The 26,989-nt window shown below is 35.9% G+C and overlaps 1 long non-coding RNA gene across 1 annotated transcript in view; it reads right to left on the bottom strand.

The window, feature by feature from the left end:
- Nucleotides 1–26,534, bottom strand: part of LOC125964780 (uncharacterized) — a 268,784-nt gene extending 242,250 nt beyond the window's left edge. Inside the window, exon 1 of the long non-coding RNA XR_007478056.1 lies at nt 26,471–26,534. This is a non-coding gene — a long non-coding RNA (uncharacterized LOC125964780). The remainder of the gene's footprint in view (nt 1–26,470) is intronic.
- Nucleotides 26,535–26,989: the final 455 nt, after the last annotated feature.

Raw genomic sequence — 26,989 nt, 5'->3', positions numbered from 1 at the left:
TCAGAGGCTACCAGGTATCCTTCCCGAGACCCGTGCCACGTTTCACACACACATGGTGTGCAGAGCGTGCTAAGGTACCCCGTGATGTCGCGGCCTCAGCGTCCACGCTATGTGGCCAGCAGCCGGGGGCCTTGGACTGACCCGAGCCCCTCGTGAGAATCCATGCCCTGGGGAACTGCCCAAGAGTCACCGGCATGGAAGTTCCTGAAATGACCCCCCAGCCACCCTTGTGAGCAGCATTCCCCCGTTCCCCCCAGGCCTTCTCTGTGTGTGCCCCTTAGGTAAGACCCCCAGGGAGCTCACCCAAACCTTGTTCTTTTTGGTTTGACCAATTCAGTTCTCCGCTCCCTCTGCCTGCACCTGTCTTGACCTCCCAAAGTGACCCCTCAAGGCCACCCTCCTCCTCCAGGACCTGTGATGCATAAACCTCTGCTTCAGTTCCCTGGTGGCCTCCGGCTGAACCATAGCTCACCACCCACAGTCCAGGTCTCTACTTAATAGGTGTAAACTTAATGAAGTTACAGCAGACACTGATGAGTCCATGTAAACCTATACAGGAACTGAAGGTAACTGTGTGTGTGTGTGTGTGTGTGTGTGTGTGTGTGTGTGTGTGTGTGTGTGTGTGTGTGTGTGTGTGTGTGTGTGTGTGTGTGTGTGTTTTTCCTAATTCAAGAATTCACCACTCTTTCATACCAGCATATATAATGCCGTCTCATGTTTTTTACTGGCTGTGTAATATTACATTATATTCATTAAGTATACATTTGGCCTCCCTCTCCCAATCCTTCCCCCTACCTCTTTAATGTTGCTTTTAAAAACAATGCTGTAAAAAGGAAAAATGTTTAAAAATCCATGTAATTCAGGCTTCCCTGGTGGCGCAGTGGTTGAGAGTCCGCCTGCCGATGCAGGGGACACGGGTTCGTCGGTCCGGGAAGATCCCACATGCCGCGGAGCGGCTGGGCCCATGAGCCATGGCCGCTGAGCCTGCGCGTCCAGAGCCTGTGCTCCGCAACGGGAGAGGCCACGACAGTGAGAGAGAGGTCTGCGTACCGCAAAAAAAAAAAAACGCAAATATCCATGTAATTCACATATAGTCAAGAACATCTATTAGATTAAATTCCTAAAGTTTGGTTTTGCTAGATCAGATATTTATATATATATATATATTAATTTGTGTAGTTACTGTAAAATTGGCCACAATAGAAGTTGATGCTTCACCACCAAGGTATAAGGATATTATTTACCCCATACACTCATTAAAATATTGCTATCAAACCTTTTTGGGATTTTTCAAATTGGTGTACAGAATGGTATCTCACAGTTTTGATTTGCATTTCTCTCACTAGGACTGTGCTTGAGCATTTTAAAATATAGGAAGATATTTTAAATATAAGATACTTAAAATATAATAAGATAATAGAAGATAAGAATATAAGAATCATTTGCATTTGCTTTTCTCAATTCATACTGTCTTTTTTTACTGCATTTTTCTTAAATTTGATTTTTAGGAACTCTTTAGAAATTAAGGAAATCAATCTTCTGTCTGACATGTGAGTTTCATTTTCTTAGATCAACTGGTCATTAGTTTTTTGACATTATTTTATTTATATATATTAAAATGTGTGACTTCTGTGTCATGGTAGAAATTCTTCCAATATTTCTTCTCTGAACTTTAATAACTTCATTCTTACTTTTAAATATCTGATGTGCCCAGAATAATTTTATTGTTAGATGAGGCAAATACTCAACTGTCTTTTTTTCCAGTGGCCACCCAGTATTTACAGCTACATTTATTCAATATTATACATTTCTGATACTGGTTTGAAAAGGCACCTTGCACTGAATTCTTATACACAGTTGGGGTCATTATTATTCTTTCTATTTCTTCCACTGAAATTACACGTTTAATTATTGCAGCATTTTAATATTTTTAGTTTTTATTTGGCTTGTTCTACATTGTTACATTCTTCTCTTGGATATTACAAATTCCTTATTTTCTTTATAAATATGAAATCCAGTCTTTCTAATTCCAAAATAATTCATTTTAGTGTTTTCTTGGTATATATGTTGGTATTCTTTTCCATGGCATGAGATGAACATAGCTTATTTTCTTTTGCATGTGTGTTTTAAATGTACTGTTTCCTGTTATGTTATTACTTTATACAATACATTTTGAATATTTTAATAATCATCTTAATACTTGCTCTCATCGATGAAATATTTTTTCAGAACTTAATAGTTTTAACTTATAACACTTTTACATTTTCTTGCATCATCCTTGTTTGAAATATTCACTCTGAAATAAGATCACACATTATCTTGATTTTCTTGTACTAAATATTTTTTCTCTTTGATCAAATAAGCACATTCAGGGGGACTTCTCTGGCAGTCCGGTGGTTAAGACTCTGCACTTCCACTGCAGGGGTCGCGCGGGTTCGATCCCTCGTTGGGGAACTAAGATCCCACATGCTGCGCGGCGTGGCCAAAAAAAATAAATAAATAATTTTTTTTAAGTTTCTGCTATTTTAAAAAAAAGTACATTCACTACTCTATTTTTTTTCTAACAAGAGAATTACTTTCTTAACCTTTTTTTTTTAGCCATGTATGTCAACATTTTTCTTCTTTGAGATTGAACTACTGTTAGCACTAGGGAAAATAAATATTTCAAATGACAGTTTAAAATTTTAATCAGTTATACACTCTGCATATATGAGTCTCTTTAACTGTAAAGACAAATTTCTCTGTTATCCCACTGGACAAGGAATGAGCTCTAAAACATGGCCAGGTCATGACTCCCCATTGTTCTTACAGAGGTAACATATCTCGCAAAGAAGAATCTTTCCCCTGTATCTGACTGTCTTAGCTTGCATCTTTTATATTTTCTATAAATAGACATAATCCACTGAATTTAACTTCCGCTTGTTAAGAGGAATGAGGAAGATAAAGATATTGCATCCACTGGTCATTCATTTTGTGAAAGTGAGTCTCAAGGCATTTCACACAGTTTCCTCTAATACTTAATAATCCTTTGATTTAGGAAACACTATGCCAATTTTAAATATAAGCACAAGTAGTATCTTTTCTTTGGGAGCCGAACAGCATATTCCACTTTCTTGTTGCCAAACCCTCTTTCTTAGGAATTCATGTTCCACGTAAGTGACATAGGATTAACCATCTCAACTCTTCCCCTCCACAGCAGAAGGGCTGAACATGACCAAGATCTGTCCAATTACATGGTCTCCGCCTCTGGCAAGAGACAGTGTGCACATATGCATGTGATTTTTCCAGCCTTTTTAGTTACATCTTTTAGAAAAAAAGCTCCATTTTCAAAGGGTTTGCTCAGTTGGTAAGATGTCAGAGGCAGTGACGCTTTAATCTGTGACCAGAAGCCTCCCCATGTTGCGGGAAGCGAGAAAAATGCCTTAGTGATTTCATTATTGGAATCCCTGGATTAAGCAACTCCAGAAGCCAGCCTTCTCCTGAACAGTGAGGTTAGGTAAGCCAAGGTACTCCTTCTCTTTGTAACTTAAGACAGTTTAATTTAGATAGATTTGTGTATGTGCCTTATATCTCAATGTGTTGTGACTGGCATAGAAATTTATGTGTACAAACAGGATATTACAAATGACAGATAATTAAATCAGAAATTGATGATTATGGTCATGTAATAACAAAGCAGTCCATAAATATACACATTTTGTTTTATCTTTTATATTCTCACCGTGTTCAAACTGAAGTTCAAGCATTCATGAACCTTGTGAAATGTCAGGATAACAGATTTCATTACCCTTATGAGTTTTCTGTAAAACTCTACAAATTACAAAACAAATGTAAAAAGTTACGATGAAGAGCATCAGTACCAAGAATATCAATTTTAGTGGAAAGTGGCCCAATGGAAAGCATATAGGCAAGAGGTTATAACCTCCAAAGAAGACACCCTTTTACCTTTCACCTGTAAAATGATATGGCATGGATTTATAGAACCGTCTCCTTTGTGAGATTCCACACTCAAAACTATTTACACAAAACTAACGTGAAAGAGAGCGGGTCCTCATGAAACTGTGGAGTCAGCGGTCTGTAGGGACGGGAAACTCTGACGGCCTAATTCGGGGGTAGTCCGTTTGTGACACCCATGTCTAATATGAGTCCTGCTTGCTGTCATACACACTGGAGCAAGCGAGACTCTGGCTGCCTCATCCACTGACCCTTTATTTTAAAGCAGAGAACAGAACTGGGCTCTGCAGCTGAGGGCTATGTTGACGAGGGCCGGGCTTGTTTCTAGGCATCCGAAACATCCAGGCGTGGTACATACTGTAAGGGCAAGAATCCACTGGTAACCAATGCAGAGGACTTTCAGAAATCAAGCACTGGCAGCTTAATGAACTCTGTGGGTAATGTAGTGCTAAAGATACCACAAGTTCGAAAATCGTTCATAATTATCCTTTTTAAAAGTTTTGCTCATGTTGTGGTAAAATATGTATAACATAAGCTTTGACATTTTCACTATTTTAAGTGTACAGTTCAGTGGCATTCCTTATATTTATGTTGTTGTGCAAGCAACACCACTACCTGTTTCCAAAACTTTTTCATTACTTCAAACAGAAATTAGGTAATCATCAAGCAACAACTCCCTACTGCTGCCCCCACTTTAAAAATGTTAGCAACGTTTTAAAAGAAAAAGATATCATGACCAAATTGGGTTCATCCTGGGAAGACCAGGTTGGTTTAATATTTAAAAAAAAAAAAAAGAAAGAGAGATCAATCAACGTAATTTACCACATGAAAAGAGAGAAGAGTCAGATGATGATCTCAGTAGATGAAGAGAACACATCTGAAAAACTGAATACTTCATTTAAAAAAAAAAAAATTCTCACCAAACTAGGAATAGAAGGACATTTTCATAACCTCATCACAGATATCTAGAGAAAACTTACAACAATCTGCATAATGGAATATTGAAGTTTTTTTCTTAAGATTGGCAACAAGGCAAGTTTGCCCACACAAACATTTTATTGATCCTATGTATGAAACGGACAACTGATGGGAACATGCTTTATAGCACAGGGAACTCACCTAGTGTACTGTGTGTAACCTAAATGGGAGGGAAGTCCAAAAGGGAAGGGATATCTGTATGTGTATGGCTGATTCATCTTGTTGTGCAGTAGAGGCTGACACAACATTGTAAAGCAACCATGCGCCAATAAAAATTAAGTTAAAAAAATTACTGAAGATCCTGGACAGAACAATAAGGTAATAAAATGAAAATTTTAAAAAAAGGTATCTAGGTTCACCCAATAGAAGAAAGAAGTAAAGATGTCTTAATTTATAGATGCTATGATGGTGGATACACAAAGTTTAAGGAATCTATAAAAAAGCTACTAGAAGCACTACATGTTTTTATCAAGGTCACGGGATAAAATATCCATGATATTCCTATATACAAGCAATGAACAACTAGGAAATGAAATAAAAACCTCAATTGATAATAGAGTCCAAACATATGAAATTCTTAGGAATGCGTTTAACAACATATCATCAATCAATATAAAATTTTTGAAATACAATATTTTCATGAGAAAAATTTAAATATATCTAAATATAGAAGTACATTCCTAATCAAAAATCTCTACACTTTAATGCTAGTCTCCCCAAAATAATTCACAGATGCAATATAATCTCTATCAAAATCTCAACTGACGTTTATATTTGTAGATATTGGAAAACTTACTGTATGATATTTATGGAAATACAAATAATGTATGATATTCAAACTAATTTTGTAAAAGAGAAACAAATTTTGAGTACTTAAACTGCCTGATTGCAGGACTTATTCTAACTCTTTGGCATCTAAGACAATGTGATAGTGATGTAAGGATATGCATTAGAATACTGAAGAAAAAGAGTCCACAAATCCAACCAATGAATATATGGTTAATTGATTTTTCAATAAAGATGTCAAGTTAATTGCAAGGGGATAACAACAGTCAACAACTGGTCCTGAGTCAGCTGGACATCCACATGGACATCCACATTCACCTCGATACTCATTTCACACTATATATAAATATTAATAACTCTACTTTTAAAGCATTAAAACATCATAACTTTAAATGTAAATCTTATTTCTATGAAACTTATAGAAGAAAACATAGGAGGAAAATCTTTGCTACCTCAGGGTAGGCAAAGATGTCTTCAATAGAGGACAAAAATCATGAACCATAAAAGAAAAAAAATTGATAAACTGGACTCCAACTTATTAAAAATGATTACTCTCTGAAAGGCACCACTAAGAAAATGCATAGGCAAGCTACAAACTGGAGGAAAATGTTGGCAGTGTATGCATTTGACAAAGGATTTGCATCCAGAACTTGTAAGAACTCAACTCAATGAGACAGCTAATCCATTGGCAATAGCTTTGAACAGATACTTTTGAAAGAAAATACACCGCTGCTAACACATGAATGTGAAGCTTCTCCCACCATTAGTCATCAGTAAAATTCACTAAAACCACAGGAGATTACATACTCAACCATGAGAATGGTTACTTTTTAAAAGACTGACAATTCTTTGTGTGGAGCAACTGGGTCTCTCATACGTTACTGCTGGGAAAGTAAACTGGAAAAACTATGTAGGAAAAGATTTGGGCTGTTTCTATTAAACTTGCATTTCCACCTGTTTCAGCAATTTTACTCCTAGGTTTGTGCCCAAATGTAATGAAAGCATGTCCACATCAAAACATGTACATGAATGTCCACAGCAGTTTTACTTCTGATGGCCCCAAGGTGAAAACAATACAAATGTCCATCAATAGCTGAGTGTATAAACACATTGGTCACTATCCATACAATGGGATACCACTCAGATAAAAAGGCAGGATCTCCTAATGCACACAATAACATAGATGAATCGCAAAAGCAAAGGCTGCATGAAAAAAAAAAAAAACAGATACAAAAGAGTACATACTGTATATTATTTTATTAAATTCAAGAAATGGGAATGAACCTCTAGTGACTGAAAGCAGATCAGAGGTTGCCCCAGGGTTAGGGAGAGTCAGCCACAAAGTGCTTTGAGGGAAGTTTTTGGAATCATGAAAACATTCAAATCTTTATTTATTGGCTGGCAATGATACTGAAGTATACATTTGTCAAATTTCATCAAACTGTGCACTAATAATGTATAGTTAGCTTTATATAAATTAATTTTAAATTAACCTGTATAAGTTCTGAATTTTTGTCTGATATCTATTAAATCATCTCAGAAGTTTGTTTGTCAGGGTACAGAGATATTGTAAATACTTTTATGTGTCTTAAGATTGTACTAAAATACTTAGAGCGCAGAGCTCAAATTGGTACTAATGCATTCAGGCTCGTAACACCTGCCTTGGGTGTTCACTAAATCCCAGTTATGTCCCATTAGAAGGATCCATAAAGTAGCTGGATAAGGCAGTGAAGCATCTAAAAATCATTTAAGAAAACTTCATATTTCATCTATATTTGGCTGTAGTTGTTTTACTGGAACAGTTTAAATTATTGGTCTGATTCTATGTATCTAATAGCAAAGGACTTCAAGGTATACTGTACATTACTCCTAGTTTGGGTTTATTTTATTTCAATAAAAATATAATAAAGAGAATCAAGGTCTTTTTTATTCTTAAATGAGATTTTTAAAAATTTCATCAAGCTGGAACTCATTTGAAGTTTATTTTCTAGTCAATGCAGAAGAATCTGTTTGAGGTGATAAGACAGGAACACACTTTGCTATTTGGATTCAAGGCAGCAAAAAAGCAGAATTTAAAGTGTGTAACCAAAGTCATCTTTCACTTTTTCTTTCTTTCTTTCTCTCTTTCTTTCTCTCTTTCTCTCTCTCTCTCCCTTTCTTTCCTCCTTTCTTTCTTTCTCTCTTTCCTTTTCTTTCTTTCCTTTTCTTTCTTCCTTTCTTTTCTTTCTTGCTTGCTTTCTTTTCTTTTATTTGAATGCAGCTTTAATCAATAGTCTTGAAGCTCCAGATTATCTATCAAACTGAGAAAATCTGTCTTAGGTAGCTAGATCCTCTAATCAAATATTGGCAGATGTGATCTTCTGGGTGATAAAAATGGATTTAAAACCCAGAGTGACATTATTTGATGAGAGTCATAGAATCACAGCATACTTATTCGAGTCAAGATGAAACATATACAGTATATGCTTACTTCTCAAGTCATTACTATTCTTCAATAATATAACTGCAAGTTATTATTACTGCTTTCATTAGCATATATTTAAAAGCTAAGGTCAAACATTTTCTTATTTACATAACTAAGATACTTAATCTATATCTATAACCTGATCTAAATCCAAGATACATTATATAAGTAGAAATGTTCAGTTTGTGGAAGTAATATTGAACCAGAGTTTTAATATATGAAAACAATTATTAAAATATTTTATACCTCTTATTATATTATTCCAAGTCTTGTGAAATCACTCCCTGAAAACCTAAATCACTATAAACATTAGACAGCATAAAAGTAAGTAGCTAAGTGTACACTACCTAATAATAGAGATTTCAGGGAAACAAGAGAACTTTGTTCATTTTAGAAATATTTAGTGTCCTAATATGCTATTTATAGCGTTGCATGGCATCTCAAGACGTTTTTAGAGTGTCTTTGTGTTTTGTGAATTAGTGAACAGATATTAGAGGGTGGAGTAACCACTGTGGTTAAGGATTAGAATAGAAAAATGATTTTTATATCCAATGGTATAAATCTATGTAGGATTTGAGTGCAGTCATTTTCCTTTATAATATTGCCTGCAGCCTGCCATGGGAAGAGCAGAATCATGTTGTATTAATGGTTTAACAATTAAAGTTTAATACTTTATTTAAATGTATAATACACTGCATGAAGGATGCGATAAAGTATCAGTCTATTAATCATGCTTGATGAGAAGTCTGAACCCTTGCAGGATGAGAACTTGGGAGTCAGGTGTAGTTTTGTTTGTTTGTTTGTTTGTTTTTGGCGGTACGCGGGCCTCTCACCGTTGTGGCCTCTCCCGTTGCGGAGCACAGGCTCCGGACGCGCAGGCTCGGCGGCCATGGCTCACGGGCCCAACCGCTCCGAGCATGTGGGATCTTCCCGGACCGGGGCACGAACCCGTGTCCCCTGCATCGGCAGGCGGACTCCCAACCACTGCGCCACCGGGGAAGCCCTAGGTGTAGTTTTCAATCAAAGTTTTGTAAATATGTAAGAAACCCAAATCACGTCTCGACCTTACATTGTATTGCTGGGATTGTCAGCCAATCTCAGCACCATTTACTACTCTTAGTACTCAGGCTCTTAGTACTCCAGTAACTCTGACTTTTCTTTCTCATTTCCCATCACCTAGTTTTCCTAAAGTGACAGAAGTTTGAGGACAGTTTATTCTGGGGCTGCAACAGATGGGTTATGTAAGCAAACCTTCAAGAACATCTCCTCCCTGGGAATAAGACTCCTCGCTTGGTGCCCGTCTCCCCTCCCCACAATCACCGCACTTACGACTCCAGAAAGCAAAGGCAATGAAAATACTAAAAAATAAAGATCAGGATTTTCTCGAATGACTAACAATAGTCTCCGATGTCCCTAATTATTAGGAAGAATAGACAGCTAATTTGTGAAATACAAGTGAGAGCAGAAATATAGAGATTTTAGTTCAGCAGTTGTGGAGTCCAGAAAACTAACAACAGTATTTCCTCCTTCCCTTTGTGGTACTGAGGGATGCTCAAATGGGTGAGGTGAGTAGTCTAACTAGATGCTTCTAAATGTTTCCAATTTTTAAAATTTCTGATTACCAAAGGATATAAGCCCACACATGTCCCTCTATTACAATTTGTGCATGAGTCCCTATATTCTAAAGAGATACAAGTTATGCCTTATATAACAAGAAAGTCTGTTTTCTAACAATACTAATCTGAGCCATGAATTAATTTCTGGATGAAAGTATCAAAAACTAGGTTCACCCAGAGGACCACCTTGACTATTTATTAGTTTGTTAGATAAATCATAACTCAAATGAGGATGAAAATGCTCTGGGAAAGCCCATAGAAAAGGCACCCTTAGAGTAACTCCTATTTTTAAATATGACGTGATGTATTAAATGGAGAAGAACTTGGCAAATCTTGCCCAGCAATTGACGTAGAGGCTTCTTTCCTATTCTGGACCATATTTTCCATCTCACAATCTGCCGATCGGTGATAAAACAGCATATTGAACACTTACATAATAATACTGAAAAAACTGACTGGTTAGTAATTGAGCACATAATATGCTCCAGGCATTCTGCTACAATCTTTGCATAATCACCACAGAAAATCTTCACAACTGTTCTACAAGATAAGTACCGTTTTACAGATAAGTCTCATTTTAGAGATATCAATATGCTTACGAATTATGGAAGGTCACACAGTTAGTAAAAAGTGGCAGAGGCAGGACTGAACCCAGGAAGGCGGACTCCACATTCAGAGACCTCTACCCTGGGGGGAGACTCCGAGTCCTATACGGATAATGCTAAACTTTCCTCAACGCAGAGGATGTAGAACATTTGCCAAGGAGAACACCGTAGGACACATACAGCAGAGATCATTTTGCTAGGGTCACAAAATTCTACACCCTGAAAATTATTAATAGATTGAATTTTGTTATAAAAACAAAAGACAATAAAATTTACCAACATGGATTTCTGAGTATAATAATCATCTGATACTGAAGGGATTCATACAACGTGAAGCAGGCTTTCAAGTACAGTTGACCCTCAAACATGGCAGGGGTTAGGGACAGTAGAAAATCCACATACTATGGCTCTCTGCCTCGAAAGCAAAGGAATTGAGAAATGACCCACCCATGGGCTGGAAGCTGAAACAGTTTGGATAGAATCAGGACTCAAACCCCAGTTCTTTTGATGCCGTGATTTCTATAGGAACAAAAACTTTCCCCCACATTTAATTAACTGAAAGATCTGTAAAATGAAAATACAGGTATCTATATTTATTGAAAAAATCCACATATAAGTGGACCCTCACAGTTCAAACTCACATTGTTCAAAGTCAACTGTAATACATGTATTTACATTTTTCCAAAACAAAAATGTTTCAATTACTCTACCCTGATATATAACCAAAGGGATCCAAAGATGGGATGCATGTAATGTGGCTGGTATTATCTAATTTCTACCTTCTAGAATAAAAGTGAGGTTTTCATAAATATAGCACTGCTTAAGGGCAATAAAATGTTTACATATGTATATCAATACTTTTTTCTAGGAAATGTATTAAATAATAATATTATTTTAATTCAGTTGGAACACAGGCCAATCAGAGGTATGATCATTTAATAATGCAATTTAATCATTCTAAGTTTCAGATTTTAAAAGGGCTCAGACTTTCTATGCAGATGCTAGATAGTATGCTATCTAAGTGAATATGTGGTACATTTTATAATACCTTTGACACACTGTTGTTAGTGCATGCTTCAATTAGCTCTTCAAGAAATTGTTTCTGGGCTTCCCTGGTGGCGCAGTGGTTGAGAGTCTGCCTGCTAATGCAGAGGACACGGGTTCGAGCCCTGGTCTGGGAGGATCCCACATGCCGCGGAGCAACTGGGTCCATGAGCCACAACTGCTGAGCCTGCGCGTCTGGAGCCTGTGCTCCGCAACAACAGAGGCCGCGGTAGTGAGAGGCCCGCGCACCACGATGAAGAGTGGCCCCCGCTTACCACAGCTGGAGAGGGCCCTCGCACAGAAACGGGGACCCAACACAGCCAAAAATAAATAAATGAAAAAATAAATTTTAAAAAAAAGTAACAAATGTTCAAGTACAATTGGTGTCTTTTTAAAAAGAAAAAAAGAAATTGTTTCTTGTAACAGTGCATTTACTGGCATTTTATTTCTATCAACAACTCTGGGTATATCTTTATGCAGAACAGCTATAGCCTGTCCAAATTCCTTGGTAATACACATACCACACATTTACTTGACAAAAAGAATATAAGAGAAAAAAGAAAAAACCTTAACAAAAAAGTATAAAACAAAACTCAAGGCAATAGATGGCATGTAGAAGAGAAATTCCCCATGTCTAAGTTTATGATGAACCATGGGAGCAAGAGACATTATCATAACAGGACTTAGACAAGTCTAGGTTGATCTAACTCAATCACTATATAATTATAGAAACAAATTAACAGCTACTCTAGACATGAAATAAGCTCCCAACTACCTTCAGTCTCACAATTGAACTGGAACAATAAGAACAAAACTGGTCCCTTAGTTGCACTGACTGAGGTGGCCTCCCTCTTATGTGACAACTAAGTCAGAAATTTATGCTACAATATCTTTCATAGGTTTCATCTTATTGGAAACAAACTCCATTCCCTAAATTGGACAAAAACTAAGTAGTTAGAATTATTTAAGTCAAAATTTAGCACCTTGCTGTAGTTAATATTTTGAGTTACTATCAAGTGTCCAATTCATTCTGAGCCATGCTATGAAGATGACTTAGGCCTGGAGAAATGTTATGATTTTAAGATAGAGATTGTTACACATTTTAATTTTTAAATAGATTTCTTTAATAAGGAAGCAATACATCCTCTTCACATCCACTTGTCCTTCTCTTAGTAAGGCCTTACTTCCTGTAAAGGTGATTTCAACTTTTGCTTAGAAGAAAAGACTAGATATAGACATAGAAATGTCATAGAGACCACATCTTTTCCACCGTTCCCACTGAAATATAGTTTATATCCAGGTTGCAAAAGCACAGGCTGTTAAAACAACTATACATAGAAAGCTAAGATTTCTCTCTCCTTTGGATGCACAAAGACACGTTGCTTATATTCCCTTGATTCACGTGAGTAAGAGAGGAACTAAAAATTTGGAAAAAAATCAAGTTCACAAAGTCCACTGAACTATTTTATCTTGCAACATGAGGGATGTGGTGAGAAAGAGAAAGAGATTTTTAGAACTAGTTGTGACATTAAAAACCATTTTTATATAATACTTTAAAAATCTCTCATGTCAAAGTATACATAATATATACAAGTTTGGGAGTGGGGTATGGTGTATAAACTGGGATTCTAAGGTAATTCGAATCCATTAGCTCTTCCATAAACCACTTCCATAAACTCTCCACAAAAATCAGTGTTATTAAATCATAATTGCAGACACAAACACAAATAAGCACATGTCAACAGATAAGTCAAATCAGCTTCAAAAATTCCTGATTTGTTTTCTTTCTTCTTATGCACATTATTTTTAATATTTAAAAGCACTACATTCTCTTATATTTGAGTTGAATGGGAGAAAAAAGGAGCCAAAGTAAAATTGGAAGACTTATTTCAGATCCATTTTCTTCACTACATGGGATATGATGTCCTTCCTAAAAGATCCCTCCAGATTAAGGAAGGAGATGATGGTACACGTTGAATTGGAGTCATCTTTAAATCACATTTTAATTTTATACTATTAACTCCCTGCCTTGAAGAAGGAAGAAATTAACACCATATACTTCTCCCTCCCTACCTCTTAGCATACTGCAGTTATATTAGTGTTGCCCAGCTGTACGATATTTACATCTTGTTTAGTGAAGAACATTTCAGTCCGTCAGTTTTTGTTGTATATTTAATGACCATGGTGTTTACCATCTAACCATGATGTCAACATTCCTGAATTATTATTGTAGTTCATCTTTATGTTGTCTAGATTTAAAATACAAACTAAATTAGGATATTTAATTGGGGAACTGAACTCTATTTATTTTCCCTGAAAGACTCCTAAGGTGGTATATAATCTGCAAGTTTGTGCATCCTTGTTAATATTTCTAAAACCTTTATATCTGAATTTTAAGATAATGTAACATTCTTGAAGCTGATCTTTTATGCCTACCTTCACCACTTGGTAGACGTTAGTCTTCTGGCATTGACTATGGTTGCGGAAAATTCTAAGATAACCCTATTTTTCTCCTTTGTATCTTAAAATTTGCATTTTCTCCTAGAAGCCAATAGAAGTTGAATGGTTCTCAATTAAATTTTAAGAAAATAGTTTTGTTTTGTCTAATAAACATTTTTTTAAAATAAATTGTTACAACTATAACAAAATAAGTTTCTGGTTCAAATATGTTTTTCTTCATTTTTTTAACACTGTCCCATGGTTATCTTCATAAGTGGGAGAGATGTTCTATTGACAAAGAATACTTTTTCCATGAGTTTTAGCTTTGATATATTTAAGCTTTTTCATGTACAGAAAAGTACTGTATTTGGTAGAGATTTTCCTAAGGGATTTAAGTTTCTCTTAATCTTCAGTAGAAAAGTAAATTTTTTGCACTTAGAAGCCTCTTACTACTGAAAGTTAAGAATCAAAACTTTTTAACATAATGCAATGATAAGCCAGCAGTATATTTTCAGCATGAAGGCATTTAATTGAATTAATAAAACAATAAAAGAGTAAAATCTTAAGCATTCCGTAAATACTTAGTGTGGAGCCATAGGAGATGTAGGGTAATACACAACACTATCCTTGATCTCAAGTAGCTTACAGTTTTCATAAGATATATATATGGGTTTGCGTGTGTACGTGTATACATATATACATATACATGGCATACTTACAAATAATACGTTCAACTGTGCTTTTTGTTAAACACAGAGATGCTGAGAAAAAGCAGAGTTTTCTCAATTCATCTAGTAATTTACGGATTATATATCATGTTTACATGAATTACCCACGTGATCAGTCATGAAAAACCTATGACAGTTGAGAATGATATTATTATTTTACATTTATAGGTAAAAAAACAGAGACTAAATAAGGTGAAGATTCCTCAGTTTACAAAGGTCAAAACTGACTCTGAACTGAAGTTCCCCACTGCCCAACTTGTGTTCCTCCTATTCTCACCTTTCAAATGAGGAAGACATACTCAAATCACTGAGTGAGGAGATTAAGGAAAAATGCCTTGAAAATAAGAATGAAAGCAAAAGGTTAAGAAATGATCTGATGTTTATAATGAGGATTTAACAAAAACAGTAGAGAAGATGAACAGAATATTCATAAGGGATGGAGAATAGCATTACTTGCAGGAAAAAGATAGGAAGGGAATGCCAAAAGCAACAAAGGGTAAGGTGGATTTATGTCACTAAAAAACCCAATTTGGATGGAAAAAAAAAATAGTAGATAAGGCCAGAAAGGTATGTTGGGAGCAGGTAGGAAATGCTAATTTACGGCCACGTGAGAAAATTTCTTACACGCCAGACTTAGTAATGATGTTATTTTTCTCAAAATTAATATATAAGCATTAAACAATCTTAAAGAAGGACAAGGAAATATCTACTAGATGGATGGATAGATTGATTAGAGATTAATAGCTAAAATACATAGGTAATGTATATGTGTATATATTTATGTAATTTCCAAAACAACTTTTTATTTTAAGTAGTAATTTCATCATTTTATAGAGAAGGAAACTGAAGCTCTAAGAAATGTTCAAACTGAAATTTGAACTCAGATCTTTTAACTTTAATGCTAATTTTTCAATATGCAAAATGGCAATAGAAACAAATAATTTATGTGGTATTTGGAAACTCAACTTGACAGAAATAAATAGTGTTGAAGAATATCGAGGCTGGTCAGGGAAGTCATTTAGGAAACTACTGCTGTGTGACTTTATCAAGACTTAAATTATGATGCTGGCAATGGGAACCAAAAGGCAGTGATGGTAACACAAGGTAACTTCAAATTATTTCTTGTCTAGAAATTTACATGTGATGTGACAATGTTTATACTTTTATTCAGTATATAGATCTATTAAATTAATGAAAATGTATTAATCCTGTTTTTGTTTTTGAAATTTTATATCATTAGAATGTTGTTAATTTGGATGTGAGCTACATGTCTATGCCCAAAATGGTCCCCACGGATTCAACACATAGCATTTGATGAAATGACCTCATCATTTGTGCGTTAACTCCCATCCCAAGCAGTAAAATCCTGTAAGTGGATCTCTTTGGAATCTAATTATCAGCAGGAGTTTTTATGGGTTCAACAATTTGTCCAACACGTCCTTCTGTTATTTTTATCCATACAGCAAACTATTTAAAATGTGTATCATACCCAGATAAGAAGATTATTTGGCATCAATCACACTTCAGGCGGAGCTATTTACTGAAACCTAAGAATACATATTTTTAAAAGACAGGTATGTTGGAATGAGTTTAGAGAACAGAAAAAAATGAAGTGTCTTGAAATTAAGAATGATGGCAAAAAACTAAGAGAAGCAATCTTGCCAGCGAAAACTGATGGTAAAAATGTTAAGAACAGAAAAGTTTCAATTCATCTCACCATTTAATAGAGAAAAAAGTGCTGGGATTGATTTGCCAATGAAAAAAGTATGTTAATATTTGTTAAGAACAGTTAAATGAACATTGGAACTCATTCAAGATTGGGAGTCACAGAAATTTAGAAGTGAGAGAGTCTATATTGCACATTCCACTGAGGGAGGGCAGAATTTTCCCTCACCCTACGCATTTCCAGGTTGCACTATGTCGAAAGGGACATGTCACAGGGTCAGACAAAGCTGTTCCAGGGGAAGGGAGGCACTGGCAGAGCGGAGGTGCCTAAGTCCTGCCCCTGGTCTGTCTTCAAGACCTCTTGTCTCTCTGTGGGGACCAGAGCTTCATGAGTTCTACTTGCCATACTTCCTTGTCTCTTCAGGGTTTAGCTAAGGTAGTCATGGGTGATCTGCTAGACAGGGTGTATGAAAAGCCCCTACATCATTATTTGTGTCCACTGACAGCCCTGAACTTTAGAGAACACTGTAAACTTGCCAGCACGGACAATTCAACAAAGCGAGATGCTCAGACAGCTGACAAGCATCAACGTCCTGTTAAATCACATTTTCTAAGAAATCAGTTGCAGGAGAGAACTGATATTACACTGCTCTAAGTTTAAAAAGGAATAGAAGACTGTATGCATTATAATCCCAAGATTACTCATTTTCTCCAAGCACATTCTATGAACACATTTTATCTGCTCCAGCTTCAAAATAAGTGTTGAATCTGAGTACTTTTCGCTTCCTCTAGCATCTTAGCATAGACCACTGCTGTCTTTCATCTGTACCACGTTGGTAGCCTTCCAAGGGGTTTCCCTACTTCCACCTTGTCCTCATACTTTTCTGTTCTCTACACCAAAGGCATCCCTTCAAACCCTTAACTTGAAATAAAACAATATAAAAAATAAAATAAAAAAAGAAATAAAACAATAGTGTTTCATATTATTATTTATAAAAGAATGCAAATTCCCTCAGGGCAAAACCATTTCTGTCTGTTCACTGCTGTTTTCCCTTTCCCCATAGCAGCACCTGGTCGTCAGTGGCCCTTCCATGCATCCCTGTTTTTGCATGTTGAATAGCCATGCTGTTACCTGTGTGCACATATGGCAGTGCTTAGTGAAGCCTAAATTGATACTTTTGTGAAATAAATTAGTGCAGAGCTAGTAGGCTAACTGAAAGTGCTACACTTTTCATAAGAAACCCAGGGGCCTCATGAGAAAAAGAAATCTGTTACTTTTTTCCTAAATGCAAAGGATATTTAAAATTTTGAACTGACACAGATCAAAGGAATTAGCTATGTGATATAACAAGCCTTCTGGAATAAAATTTTGTGAGCATGTCCAAAAACAGAAATGGTAATCTGATCCCAGTGCTACGACCAGTACCAGAAAAGGAGATATTCTAGTTAAGTCTGTGAGTGAAACAGCAAATCAAAGATCCCCTGGCCACTCTGCCCTGGTGGTAGATTTGTGTCCTGGGGAACACCTAGTCGTATCAACAAAAGTGCTCTACACAGAGGGCACAGGACAACATGACATGATCCATCCATGGCTCTAAGCCGCCAGGGAAGGGAGACGAGGGGAAGCCTTGTCTTCACCACTTCCGTTTCATCACAAGAGGCAGTGCCTCTGCCTTCAAGGTCCAGAAGTGGCAGCAGCAGCAGGCCTTGGGCTTTGTGAGCATGGACCACACACCTACTCATGGCAGATCGACCCTTTTCCAGTTGCAATGACGAAAACCTCCTGAAGTTGAAATCTACAGGTTCAAAGAAAATCATGTGTTTCTTGCTTACCAATGTAAGAACCTGTGGATTTGACTGTTGTAATCAGTACCTACCTGGGGGACCCCCAACTTAGAAGGAGAGATGGAAAAGGAAGGGGAGAGAGTTGATCAGATACCAGTGGATACGGGTGGCATCCCATGTGCTCTGCTCTGGGACACTGCTTCGGACGGATATTTATTTCCCAACAGCAAAGTAAGATACCTAGGATTTCGTACCATGCTTCTAAAGGGGCATGATTTAAAAAATGTGTTTCTTCTTCACATATCTCTGATGTCTCAAAATTGGGAGTAAATCTTATTTATAATAAAAACACAATAATAAAAAAATGAGATGTTTATAAATACGTGATTTAAGTTCTATCTTATCTCTTCAAAATGAAACCGGTATTTTTTTTTTTAAATGGGACACGCAGTTCAAGACTCCAGGGATATTTATGCAGGCATTTATGAGGAGATGTTTAGAAGAAGTGGGATCATTTGAGAAACAGTTCCAGAAGCATCGGTTTTGTGAAGCAAAATATTTGTCGTGTTTGCACTTGTATGAAACAGAGGCAATACAGATCGTACCAGTGATGACGCAGCTGCCTTCAAACACATTCTTCCTGGGTTTTTTTGGTTTTGATTTTTGACCTACACTAGGTTGCCCCGTCTACGGCATTAACATATTTACCTTGTAAAACACGAGGCTTTAATATATGTAATTTAATCATTATTCATACTTCTCTTACTTCACATTTGTCAAAGAGCTTCAATAGTTGACCAAACAGACAACATGTGTACTTTCCTGAGATGACTGTTTAACCTGACCTCAGGACACTGCTACATCATTTCACAGAGGTCACGAAACAGGGCCCCGGACTGGGTGGCCACAATTCAGTCACAGCTCTGTATCTTACTTTACGTGTGGTTTTGATAAAATATGTTCACTTTAGAGTCTTTAATCCTCATCTGAAAAAACAAGGGGGGATCCTAGTCCCCAGTTCATCATGGACAGAGCTTAGAAGCCTTCACTCTGCCTTAACAATAAATGAAAACCTGAACAAACTAAAAAATCAACGGCTCTTCTTTCATCCAGCAGAGCAGTGAGGTCACGGTGAATAATACTGCCCCCTCAACTGGAGAAACACACAAGCAGATATAGAGAATCATAACTTACTGGAGGAGAAACCCATGAGCAGAAACCTCTGTGAGAAACAGGACCAGGATAGTAAAACCCAAACTGTAATTGATGAATTGCTGGAGACTCAGTGTGGACAAGCCCGGCAGATAAGAGCTCCAGAAGGACCCAGTCATTGGGGTTGCAGGGGAGGGTTTACACTCTGGTGAGTTTTACCTTCAGGAGTTCTACCAGGTTCTCACATTGAATGTCAGGGGAAAATCCCCTGTCCTTTTTAACAAGGGCTGCCCCCAGAACTGCAGCTGTAGGGTTATGTCAGAGCCTAGCTGATCTGGTGTAAAGCAAATACCCAACCCAACTCCTTCTAGGCTTCCAGGTAGAAGAAGGAAAATACACAACTCCAGCCCTTCCAGCCATCCTCCCCTACCTAAGGAGGGGAGATAAGGTGCACTGGTGAGGTTGACAGTCTAGGGATGCACATTCACCAAAAGATTGAGATCTAACCATAAAATGATAGGTTCCCCTCCCACCTTAGGACTATATTACTACAGACCTATTTATCACAATTCTTTTTACCAAATACATCATGTCCATCTTTCAATAAAAAATTACAATGCATACTTAAAAGCAAATAACACAATTTGAAGAGACTAAGCAAACATCAGAACCATAGAAAAGTATGGTAGGAATGCTGAAATTACCAGAGCAAAAGAGTTTTTTAATTAATGTTTTTTAGTTTTTTAATTAATCTGATTAATGTGCTAAAGGATTTGACGGAAGAAGTAGACAGCATGCAAGAACCGATGTATGATGTAAACAGAGAGCTGGAAATTTTAAGAAAGAATCAAAAAGAAATGCTAGAAAACAAAAACACTATAATAGAAATGAAGAATAACTTTGATGGGCTCATTAGCAGAATGATTAGCAGGACTAAGAGAAGAACCTCTGAGCTTGAGGATGTAACAACAGAAACTTCCGAGACTGAAAAGCAAAGGAAAAAGACTGAATAAAATAGAACAGAATACCCAAGAACTGTGCAGCAACTGCTGAGTTATAACATGCATAACGGGAACGCCAGAAGGAGAAGAGGGAAAGGAATAGAAGCAAAGTTTGAAACAATAATGATGGATAATTTCCCCAAATTAATGACACACCATCCTACTGATCCCTGAACAAAGTGTGCTTGAACTCTGCAGGTCCACTTGTGCACCGATTTCTTTTTTCACTAAATACGTACTACAGAACTACGCAATCCACAGTTGGTTGAATTCAAGGAAGTGTAATTGCTGATACGGAGGCCTACTGTAAAGTTATACAGGCATTTCCGACTGCAAAGAGGGCTGGCACTTCTAAAACCTTGGCTTTGTTCAAGGGTCAAATGTACACATATGCTTATGTATAAGTGAAATAAATTACAGCAATGATCTGTGGAGCAGGGGGAGGAATTGGGAAATTTTGTTGTTGTTGTTCTTACAAGGTACTTAAATATGAAGTGGTATAGTCTTACTTGAAAGTGGACTCAGATTAATTTTAAGGGTATGTTGCAAAATCAAAAAGAAACCACTAAAAATGTTTAAAAAAAACAAAAAAGGAAGGGTAATTGATATATTAAGAAAGGGGAGAAAATGGCATCATATAAAATTTTCAATTAAAAGCACAAAAGGCAGAAAAAGGTCAAAAATAGAAACAAAGAATTACCACATGATACAACAATTCAACTTCCATGTATTTCTCCAAAGAGAATGAAAACACTAATTCGAAAAGACATATATGCACCCCCCACACAGTTCATTGCAACATTATTTACAATAACAAAGATATTGAAGCAACCCAAGTGTCCATTATGAGATGGATAAAGAAGATGTGTTTGGTGTGTGTGTGTGTGTGTGTGTGTGTGTATATATATATATATATATATACACACACACACACACACATACACAGTGGAATACTACTCAGCCATAAAAATAATGGAATCTTGTCATTTGTGACAACGTGGATGGACCTAGAGGGTATTATGTTAAGTGAAATAAGTCAGACAGAGAAAGACAAATACTGTATGATTTCGCTTGTATGTGGAATCTAAACAAAACAAAACAAATAAACAAATATAACAAAACAGAAACATAGTTTTAAATACAGAGAACAAACAGGTGATTGCCCGAGGGCAGGAGATGGGGGGAACGAGTGAAATAGGTGAGGGAAATTAAGAGTAAAAACTTCCAGTTACAAAATAAATGAGTTACAGGGATGAAATGTACAGCTTGCAGAATATAGTCAGTAAGTATGTAATATCTTTGTATCAAGACAGATGGTAACTAGACTTAACATAGTGATTGTTTTGTAATGTACAGAAATATTAAATCACTGTATTGTGTAACAGGAACTAACATAGTGGTACAGGTCACTTACACTTCAAACAAACAAACTCAGAAAAAGAGATCAGATTTGTGGTTACCAAAGATGGGGGTGTGGGGGGAGCGGGAGTCTATGAAGGTGGTCAAAAGGTACAGACTTCCAGTTATAAGATAAATAAGTTCTAGGGACGTGATGTACAGCATGATTAATATAATTAACACTGTTGTACATTATATATGAAAGTTGTCAAAAGACTAAATCCTGAGAGTTCTCATCACAAGGAAAAAATTTTTTTTTCTTTTACTTTGTATCTATATAAGATGGTTGGATGTTCACTAAATTTATTGTGGTAATCACTTCATGATGTAAATCAAGTCATTATGCTGCATATCTTAAAACTTATACAGTGCTGTATGGGACTTCCCCGGAGGTCCAGTGGTTAAGATTTCACCTTCCAATGCAGGAGGTGCAGGTTCGATCCCTGGTCAGGGAGCTAAGATCCCACATGCCTTGGGACCAAAAGACCAAAACACAAAACAGAAGCAATATTGTAATAAATTCAATAAAGACTTTAAAAATGGTCCACATCAAAAAAATATTAAAAGAGAAAACACTTATATAGTGCTGTATGCCAATTACATCTCAATCATATTGGAAGGGAAAAAAAAGAAAAAATATATAGATCAGAAATCAGTGAAATTGAAAACAGGAAACCAATCATCAGGATGCCCTACAGCAGGTGGAGTGGATAATCTGTGGTCCATCCAGACCATGGAATAGTATTTGGCACCTACAAGAAATGAGCTACCAAGCTATGAAAAGATATAAAGGAAATTTAAATGCATTATTAATATTTATATTAATAATTAATAATATATTAATATTAATAATATAGATTTATTATATTATTAAGTGAAAGTAGCCAATCTGAAAAAGCTCCATAGTGTATGATTCCAGCTACATTACCTTCTGAAAAAGACAAAACTATGGAGACAGTAAAAAGATCAGTGGTTGCCAGGGGTTAGAGGACAGGAGGAATGAACAAGCAGAGCACAGAGGATTTGTACGGCAGTGAAACTGCCCTGTATACCATAATGCTGGATACATATCATTATAAATTTGTCCAAGACCATATAAACTACACCACCAAGAGTGAAACCCTTCTCTGTGAAATATTTGGGGATATTTAGAAACTGAGCACGCTATTTAAATAAAAACACAACCTTAAAACAAAAATAAATAAGTAATCTTTAGTTCCTTATTGTCAATCAAAATATTGAATTTATCCTAAATGGTTAAATACATTAGGGAAAATTTCATTTAATGAATAGTCCCAAACTCATTAATTCAAGTCACAAAACATTATTCCTTGGCTTCATGCCATTTTCTTTCATTCCTTTCTCCTTTAATCAGCTGAACTTTCTTTAATCCAGTCCCCAAACTCTTGCTACCTTCTTTTTGAATCACTTGAAATATACCCAGTTCATTAACTAGAGTTAGTTTTGAAGAGAAGGACATGGTATAGTGCAGGCAGACAGTGGCTGGAATTAATAGGTTACTGCACAGAAAGGTAATGAGAAACAGAACAATTTATGTTCCATTCTCTTTGCCATCTGCTGAAAAGGGCTGTAACTTTATAATAAGGGCACAAATAGCTAAATGACTCAAATATAAACCTCAAGAAGTCAAATAACTCAATGTCTAGAATTTTACCCTTTATACTATATTTCACTTTAGCAAGAGTTCTATACTCAAAAAAAAAAAAATCAACCATCAATTGTTGGAAAAAAGTTAATGTGCAATATATATGTATCTATGCCACATGCAACAAATAAATAAGTATATAGAGACATATGTTTTAAAATAGGAATGGTCACATTTGAATTAATGTCAGAGTTTTTTGTCTCAAGATAATTGAATAGGTTGTCAGACTAATGCTCTTTACATTGGAAATAACAACCAGTGTCAACTTAATTGACAGCTGAGAATGATACAAAAAAAAGTGCAGTATGCCTCATATTTGAGGATTGACTCTTGAAGTCGGCAAATTTAATCTAAGGATGACTTAGTATCCTGTCCAATTGGATTGTAGATTTATTTACTGTTCAATAAAAGGTTTATGTTAAAAATGATATTTCTCTTATTTTCTAAGTTACACACTTCTGTGGTACATCAATCAATACTATATTTCCAGTGAACAAAATGTAATGAAATAATTTTGTAATAAAAATAATGATTATTTCTTAGCTCTCAATTTGTGCTAGGAATTGCAGTTAAGACTTTATCGGCATAGATTCTATTTTAATCTTGAAAGTAACTCTCAGAGAAATATATTGCTAGCATTTCTGAGTGAGAACTGAGACTTAGAAATGTAATTTTTAAGATAAATACTGGGAAAGGTAGAAGGAGAGGCTCAAATTCTCATCTTGGTCACTTTAGAGCTTCTACTCTTAAGGACTACACTATACATTTTACAATCACATATGCTTATCTTCCGGATCAAGTGACAATAAGATTTCCTGGATATCCACAGCACGGTGCTGGGCACTAGAAATTACTCAATATTTTAATTTCATTGCACACCAGACAATCTTGTGTTTATTTTATTTAAAAATATTTTAGCAGCTAAAAAATATTTTTCTTTAAGATAGAGAAGACCCCATCAAATTCAAACTATATTTCAGAGGCTTAGTAAATATGAAGCGGCAGGAGATCTGCTTAAATAAATTCCAAAGCTTTCGTAAATTTTCAAAATAAATATTGGAGAAATTAGAGTAAATAAAAGTGAATCTGCTCTGCTGACACAATATTATAAAAGCAGCATTTTTAAGGCATTTCAAAATACATTGCTTATGGTAGTTCAAACCTGAGAAGGACTGGAGACATTTTACAAAACTTTTTTGTTGAAAACAAGTTCATATTTTATTAGGCATCGCTTCATACTCAAAGTAAAAACAATCTTGTGTTGTTTCTAGCTTAAATATAGTCTTAAAAATAATTACAAACCACTAGCATAATAAAAAAAGGTCGAAATTTAGGAAGACAAAAGGTAACTAAATTTATTGTTTTGTTATAATATTCTTTATCTCTGGAGAATGTGATGGCATAACATCACTGAACTCACAGAATCCTTTGACTAAGTTATGAATATTCTTTAAACAGTCCTTGTAAAAATATTAGTATTTCATGCATTCTCATTGATGACTAAATAAGTCTTAGTAGTGGACCTAAAATTCTCCTTGAAAACTCACTATTCACCTCAAGTACTCATCTCCACCAAATACAAAGGATGCTATGAAATGTAGTTGAGGTAAAGAAAGAAAAACCAACAAGCAATTTTTATATTTAAATTGATCATAAAATAAAATGTTTGCTAACGTGAAATATCACAAAGCCTAAAAGTCCCCCCAAAGTCTTACAAAGAAAACATATCCTATTTCCGTACTTAAACCATAAGTCTTTCACCGCTTATTTTCATTTTCATTGTTACAGTCATTATCTATAAACCATGCTTTTCAGCCTTCCATAAAGTTTTATAGTGCAAATTTCAAGAAATATCTAAAAACATTTAACAGCTTCTGTTATATCTTTTGAGAAATGTCCCCTAATTGCAAATTAGGTGGTTAGTTGTTTGAAAGAGTTAATGTGCCTCTAAAACCCCTCTTATTATCTGGGAATAATTGTAGGTGTTGGGCTCATTAGGCAACACATTGATCCTCTCCTGTTAATACAGAGACTTAACATTTATGTTTTCTCTCTTTTTTTTTCAACATTTGTTTTATTTCCTTTTCATTCCTTTTAAATTGGCTAGATTCAGTTCAGTGACACCAGCTTACATTTTAGTAGGGAACTGTTAAAATTAACATTTCATGTATGCATGTGATTTTGACCAAAGCCTTTTTGAAAATCTTTGTTGAATGATATAATTTCAATTAAAATATTTTGTTCCCTATCATTAATGTTCTCACCAACTCGTAAATGCAAATAAATCATATCTATAGCAACATTCCAAAGGTCAGTATTATGACCTTATGACAGGGCTCTTATCAAGATGTCCAATCATTTTCCCCTTGTCCCCTAACAGTGATTATTCCCTCTAGGATTTTAAGAAGGAACTGATGGAGGCTGACATGTTTTGACACCATATACTTTGGCGTTTACCGCTTGTATCTCCTTGCTTAATTAATACCAGTCACTATGCTTCTCTCCTGTTGTGACTAATCGATTTTTGTGTGTGTTGTTACTAACCTCTGTCAAATCATGTGTGCTTTCAACAGGACAAATTCTGCTATTCCTCATGAAGGACCTTTCCTAGCAAAGTTATATAAATCTTTTCTTTCTACCACAACTCACAGTAATTCAAAAGCAGGACTGGCTTTGGAGACATCAACACAGGATCATGCTCTCAGTTCTATCTAGATTCTCTCCAAAATATGGCTCTGCTACTCAGCTGGACTCTGGTGGTTGTTTTTTTTTTCCCACGTGTAGACCTTGAGTCCACATGATGGCTCTGGTGTGTTGCTGACACCACTGGGCTCTGGGTTCATATTCTTGTCCCTGGTATTTCAACAGAAATACTGCGTCCTCTGTTAATTAAGCAATATATGGTGTGATTCTTTCCAGAGCTTTTGAATGTTCCATCCCTTGAAAATTCTAGAAATTGTCTGTAGGTTTCTGTGTACCCATCTATAGAAACAGCCTCAAACTCAGCCTAAAATCATCTGCTTCAAATCACACAACTTTTTTTTTTTTTTTTTGCGGTACATGGGCCTCTCACTGTTGTGGCCTCTTCCGTTGCGGAGCACAGGCTCCGTACGCACAGGCTCAGCGGCCATGGCTCACGGGCCCAGCCGCTCCGCGGCATGTGGGATCTTCCCGGACCAGGGCATGAACCCGTGTCCCCTGCATCGGCAGGTGGACTCTCAACAACTGCGCCACCAGGGAAGCCCAATCACACAACTTTTTAAATAGATTATATCATTTTCAAGAGAGGTAGAGTCTACCTCTTTCTCTTCTGGCTTTTGTCAAATACTCTATCCAAAGAAACGTTAACTCCTTATTTATCTTCTTAATGAAACACATATGCCATAATTCTTTTTTATGACCATATCTGATGTCAAATTATGATCAGATTTTTATTCATATTAAAATATTTAAAATGTCATCAAATCTTAAAATATTTCTAAATATATAGATGCCACAAATTATAAATTAAAAAAATAGATTTCCTGTTTCCCAAAATAGAAGGCTAATTGTTTCAGACTATATCTCATCCTGAAAAAATACTATAAAAACTAGAGACTTGATATATGTTAGCAATACTTTTCTTAAGCCCAACCAAGAGCCCACCTACAGGTGTTTGCAGGCTAAGACTAATTTAAAGAAAAAACATAACTCAGAGAAGTTAAAAGC

This window comes from Orcinus orca, chromosome 6, assembly GCF_937001465.1.
Source record: "Orcinus orca chromosome 6, mOrcOrc1.1, whole genome shotgun sequence".
In the NCBI taxonomy this organism is placed as follows: Eukaryota; Metazoa; Chordata; class Mammalia; order Artiodactyla; family Delphinidae; genus Orcinus; species Orcinus orca.
This window is presented reverse-complemented; position numbering and strand designations above follow the sequence as displayed.